Source organism: Cinclus cinclus, chromosome 1 (genome assembly GCF_963662255.1).
Source record: "Cinclus cinclus chromosome 1, bCinCin1.1, whole genome shotgun sequence".
Lineage (NCBI taxonomy): Eukaryota > Metazoa > Chordata > Aves > Passeriformes > Cinclidae > Cinclus > Cinclus cinclus.
This window is the reverse complement of record NC_085046.1, coordinates 140,668,242-140,674,998: the sequence shown is the minus strand read 5'-3', so window position 1 is coordinate 140,674,998 and position 6,757 is coordinate 140,668,242.

The following is a 6,757-nucleotide window of genomic DNA, read 5'->3' as shown; positions in this document are numbered from 1 at the left end:
TCCTCTCATCATTACGCTGGTTTCCTCGGAGAACAGAGAACCCGCACGTGGCTACAGCCTCCTTCAGGGAGTTGTAGAAAGCTGTAAAATCCCCCTTGGACATCTGTTTCTCCAAGCTGAACGCCTTCAGCAACCTCAGCTGCTCCTGGTGCTCCCCCAGCTCTGTTGCCCTTCTCTGGACACTCTCCAGCCCTTCGATGTCCTTCTGGAGCTGAGGGGCCCAGCACTGGACACAGCGGTGAGGTTGTGACAGCACCACTGAGTACCGAAGGACAGTCACTGCCCTGGTCCTGCTGGTCACTGTGCTGATACAATCGAGGATGCCGTGGGCCTTCTTGCCCACCGGGGCACACACTGGCTCAAATGGTGGGCTGGCAGCGGGCCTGGTCCCATGAATACTTCGGCCCCTCATGTCCCTAAAGTGCCCCTAAAACTTCACGACAGCAATCCTCTGCCCGCCATAAAGAGAGGTGTTTATGCTGCAGCCCCTGGAGAGGGGTCAGCCCCGCGGCCCCCGTCCCTCAGCGCTCTCACTGCTGCAGCTTTGCCCCACGCTGCCCGGGGATCTTGGAGCTCTCGGTACCATCCAGGGCTGTCAGGGAGTTGTGCAGCCTGGAGGACTAATGGGCATTAATCAGAGTGAATCCCCTGTTCTCTTGAATGGGATGCACAAGACCTGTCTTAGTCAATGCATAACCATGGAGAAGGGTCAGAGGAAAAAAGGCATTTCCCTTTCAAATCCTTTCTCCTTCTTCACGCATTATCATAGAAGCTGCAGATACAAGGACAACTGGAAACTTCAAGCTGCCTTGATTTTTCATCAAGAGCTGTAGTGATAGGACAAGGAGTAATGGGAGCAAATTGAAAGAGGAAAAATTTAGGGTAGACATCAAAAAGAAATTTTTCACTGTGAGGGTGGCGAGACACTGGAACTGGATCCCCAGGGAGGTTGTGGCTGCCCCAACCCTGTCAGTGTTCAAAGCCAGTTTGGATGGGGCTCTGGTAGGTGTCCCTGCCCATGGCAAGGGGGTTGGGATTAGGTGATCTTTAAGGTCCATTCCAACCCCTTAACATTCTGTGGTTGTACAATTTTTACTAAATAAAGAAATTATTAGTAAATTGAAAGCAATGTGTAATGATGTTTGCCCATCTGAAACTGGGACATTTCCCATCCCATCCCTCGTAGGAATTAAAAGCAGGTTTCAGGACACAACCGAGATGAGCTCGTGAGCCTGTTGGCATCTGCCACACTGCAATTTCCTGCCAGTGTCCACCTCCTGCTTCACCTGCTGGGGCTCAGCCTTTGCATGAACCTCATTTGTCCATGGTTTAAGCCCTTGGAAGCCTTTCTATTGTTTCCAAAGGGGATTGGATCAGACCACAACAGTATTGCACAGGAATTTTCCTAAGCAATGCCCCAGCTAACAAAGCCAGAAATGTTGCCAGATTGCTAAAGGATTGTATTACAAAATCCATGGACATGGACAAAGTGCGTGTTTTAATCACATGCTGAAAGGAATAACTCTGACCTAGTAAGTCTCCCCACACCAAATAAAATGTGAAAACGTTTGAAGATGGCTGAATCATTTTACTCCTCAACTGAGTATAAAGCTGCTGAATGTAAATAACAGTATTGATTTGCAATGAAAAACAATGTAAATCAAGCACATCAGAGTATTTCATAATTCCCAGTAAACCATATGAAAATAGTAATTTATATGAGGTGTAATTTCAAGAAATGAACAACTCAAAGCACTATTTATGAAAATGGAATTCCCTGACCTCCCAAAGCCCTTTCAACTTCATTTAATATTCTCTTCTGTAAAGAGGATCTTAAATCTATTTTTGCAGTACAGGCTTCAGGATCAGAAACAATGCTGTTTCATATTTATATTGCTTTAAGGACATGTGGATTAAATGGAACCCATTAAATGGATTTTCAGGTTTAAATACATGCATTTACTGGCATATTTTACAGATGTTATTTGGGCATGTGAGTGCAGTCATGGATATCTGCCAATTACTTTGTGCATGAACACTTCCAGGTTGCAAACATTGCAGAAATCCTAGTGTTAGTAAGGTGTATCACATCAAATGAGTATGTTTTACACAAATTTTTCAGAAAAATTGCTATTGGTATTAGGACTCCTAATTTTGATTTCAAAATTCAATTTTAAAAAAGTAATGTAAACTGGATTATCAGGCACGTGGGGTGCAGGATGATGACATCTACTGGATATATTTCATTTTGCAATTTGCACTATCTAGCTTCAAATATGGAATAATAAACCAAATTCATTGTTGTTACATGAGCAAATCTTGATTGAATTCACTTTGGTTATGGGCACAAGTGCAGGAAAATTTGACATATCATTTAGAGAGTTAAATGCAGTCTCAGCTTCTTTGTATATGTGGGGGTTAAATACTATTCCCAGTACATTTCTATTAATGCACAAAAAAAAAACCATCCTTGGTTGAGGAATTCTTCAATTTCTCATTCATAACTAACATACAAATTAAGAAGAAAGCTGCTTTATTTGTCTGTGTAGATGAATTGTTAAGGGGGAATAGTCCTGGCTCCAGGTGAAGTTTGCTCCCGGGGTATCCCTGGGACTGGGTGTACCTGCCCTGACTTGGTGCCAGGTGTCAGGCCCACACCCAGCGACAGCACAAAAGAACAAGCCCGTGGGAGCTGTTTCATAAGAAATAAGAACATAACATTCAGAAATATTTTCAGAATAACTTAATACATCTCCTGTATGAGGCTGAATCAGACAGATGCAGATCAGTCTATTTCAATGACACGTCACTGGAATTCTTTGATGTTCTTTACAGTATGTGGGAGAAGGTCGGGTTTTACTCTGTCATGTAAAAAATTATTTTTGAGGTATTTTTGATAGTTTGGAGTGGTCAAAATTTATATTTTTTTTTTTTCAAAAGCTGTTAGCATTTTTCCATCTGAGATTTTTAGAAAAAGAGGAACTGCATAAATACAAATTTTCAGCTGTATAAGTCACATACCTTGAATTAACTGGACATAAGGGAATTTTTATTATATCCTGGAATGGTAAAACAGCCTATTTTCTATGTCAGTCTGCTGAGACCATGCTTAGGGGCTGTGGCCATATATTATAGCCAAATCTAAACACACTTTTTTAGCAAAACAACTTTAGATTTCTTGAAACTCCCCCATTTGCTTAAATGCTCTCACGATCCCTTTGAGCCAAAAGCTTTATTGGATTAATGCAAGTGGTCACATCAGATAGTGAAAAAATCACATGGTCTTGCAAAAATCCCATTTTTATAATTAAAAAATAATAAAAATGCAAGGAAGGTTTTAAGAGGATTAGATTTCCTTTTTTTTCCTAAGTACAAAATCATGAAAAGCTAAATGCACATGATACCTTTGCCTTGAAACAGCCTGTGCAAATTTAGCTGGATTCAGTAATAGTAATTTTTGTAAGAATGAAAACAGTCATCTCCTAAGAAAAACAGTGCAAATGTGTATGTCAAAACTATGTGTTTTAGTTTGCAATGTAGCAATACATTAACTATTCCCAAATTTAATTTCTCCTTTCCAGACCTTTAGCAGTGGATTCCCCGATACAGTATTGCATTCCTCCTATAAGAATAAAGCTCTGTACAATGTTTCTTTCTTTTTCTTATAACAGTTTTTCATTACGATCACTAATGACATCTGTATTTTGGACTGAAACAATAACCAAAGACTCACGAAAGGAACCTAACGTGGTTTTCTTGCTCCTAGGATCATATTCTTGCATGAAATAGACTGGTCTGCATTTTTAAAAAGCCAAATATCAATGTCTTATTAATGTGGGCTTTGGTGGATTGAGCAGGCAGCTGTGCCTCCTGCAGAGGAGAGCCTGTGCCCCCAGCTCTGCCCAGCTGCAGCAGCATCCTGGCACTGCCGGTGTGAGCACTGCTGGGACAGCAAAGTGCCTGCCCAGGTACAAAATGCACAGGCTGTCTTACATCTCTTGTGTTCAGTGTAGACAGATTGCATCTGGGGCACTGCCATTGCAGTAATGGCAAAATATTTACAGATGAACGAACATATTGCTGCTTAAAGTTCAATCGAAATTATTACACTCATGTGAATATTTTTAATATTATTATTAAAGACACCAGTAGTCTTTGCCCAAGAGCAGTTGATATCTGTGTCTTCTTCTGAAGAGAAAAAAAGCAAATCAAAGTAACATTTAAAAAGCTAAGGTAAAATCTGTAAATATAGTAAATATATTGACCTAGGGAACTTCTGAATATATTAAAATTTTCCCTACAAAAATTAATGTGGTTAACATTAGTTATTAAGTTTCGGTTTTACTCCTCTACAGCTAAATGCCATGGGCTTAGATAACATGTCTTAAAAGATGTTAACAAAGCAGAAAGAGATTTACTTATAGTTAACATGTAGCAAACCAAACTGTAACAACTTGTTTGTGTGAAGGATTGATTTTGATTTCTCTTCTGCATGATGTGACAATGTCTAACATATGAGCACTGCATCAGGCTCTGGGGTCTGCAACACACAAATGACATGGAGCGAGTCCAGAGGAGGCCACCAAGATGATCCAAGGGATGGAGCACCTCTCCTATGAGGGAAGCTTGAGGGAGTTGGTTTTGTTCAGTCTGGAAAAGAGAAGATTTTGGGGTGGCCTGACTGTGGCTTTCCAGTACCTGAAGGGAATTACAGAAAAGATGGAGAGGGACTTCTTGAAAGGGCATCCAGTGACAGGACAAAGGGGAATGGCTTCAACCTGAAAGAGGGTAGGTTTAGATAAGATAGTTGGAAGAAATTCTCTACTGTGAGGGTGGTGAGGCCCTGGCGCAGGCTGCCCAGAGAAATTGTGGATGCCCCATCCCTGGAAGTGTTTAAGGCCACATTGGTTTGGAGTCTGAGCAAGCTGGTCTAGTGAAAGATATCCCTGTCTGCTGCAGGGGGATTGGAACTAGCATGATCTTTAAGGTCCCTTCCAACTCAGGCCATTCTATGATTCCATGATTCTATGACTCTGTTCCCCTTAGTGGACCATGGTGTTATTATGCATTATTATTTGAAGAGAATGCTCACTTGGAAAGTTTGAAGCACCCACAGATTTTTGTGCCTTGGCAAAGCACACAGACAAGCCTTGGGTCATTGCTGGCATGAGACAGGAATAACCTAGCAGTGCATCATCTGCATGAGGAGAACCTCTTAATTCTCTAATTTTCCCACAGTCCTTTAATGACAAAATTTTCATTCTCTTTAAAGTATATGATTGCTAAGGAATGTGTTAGACCTTGCTGGTTATGGCTTTACGGTTTTCTACTGAACAGAACTGCGCAGATAAAAAACCTTTAGCCTTCACCTTCTGTGAAAATAAAAAGGGACTAAGAGAACAGTTGCTCGTTGGCACGTTTGTCTCATTTCCTAACTCTGACCAGCATACTTAGCGAGGAGACAAGAAAGAGACAGACAAGGACTGTGTCTCAGGATTGCAGCCCCTTCCTGCATCTCTCCTGCTCCGGAAGGGAAGCACTGGCGGACAGCTCCATGTGCCAGGGCCCTGCGCAGGGCAGCGCTCCCCTCTGGCTTCCTGGGCTCCACATCCCCTCTCTGCGGGGCTCTGAGAAATGCACTACTTAAGATCGCTCCTCCCAGATCTCTCCTGATCCTTGTTGTTGTTTTGTTTCCCAAGCACTACACGGAGAAATGTCTGTTTTTCCTAAGTGTCCACACACACATTGCAGCTCCTGCTGCAGATATTTGCCTTCTTTCCCAGAGCTGCTGACTCTATTCCAGGCCTGATTTGAAGACATAACTAAGCAAGCAGAAAACCATAATAAAGATTTTTTTAAAAATTATTGCCATGTATTCCTTTGTCTTCTGCCATTGTTTTTGAGTGTTTGAGTGCATCTTGCTTGAGACAGGCAGTATTACGAGCTTGCTTGTTGCGCATCACTCCCTTTCTTAATGGTTTTCCTAGCCCCCTAATCTTTTTTTTAATCCATAGGAGAAAAGACAGCATGCTTTCCTACAAATTGCATACTCAGTAAAAACAGGTCTAGAATGTTAAAGTAGTAAAATATATTAAAAGTAGCTTAGACCAGATGCTAGAAATTTGCCCTAGGAATTAGTATTCATTATATTTCTAATATTTCTGTATTTTAATATTAGTTTCTGTTCTGTAGCTGTTCATGGCTATTATTGTAATAGAAGTTTGGTATCTATTTGTTCAAAGAAAAATGTATTTGCTAAAACAGGTGGGAAGCTGGAACACCCTGACAGGTGGCACAGCACACTTTTTCAACTGGCAGACAGAAGCTCAGAAACGGTGTGCCTGAGAGGGAGAAATGGAAATTATTGTGATATTTTGTGTGGAGCACATGGAAAAGCACATGCTGCCATCATAGCAGTTTTTCTGACCTTAGCCCTGCTTTGATAGGCAGCTGTAAATGTAAGAAATAAAATGCAGATCTAGTGTTAATTTTTAAACTCATTAATGAAAATTTTCCCTTTGAAACAACAAAATAAGTAACAGCTGTACACATAGAACCTTGCACTATATGTTGTTTTTTGTAGCTAAGGAAATTAATTATGCATTACACTCAACATTTTTTTCCCTTAAAAAGTGATGTGTGGCTGCATGTGGGGAGTATGCATCACTGAAAGGCAAGATCTGTCTATTCTAATTCAATATTTGCTCAGATATTTAGTAACATCCGAAATGTAGTTCTAGAACTCCTGATTTACAAA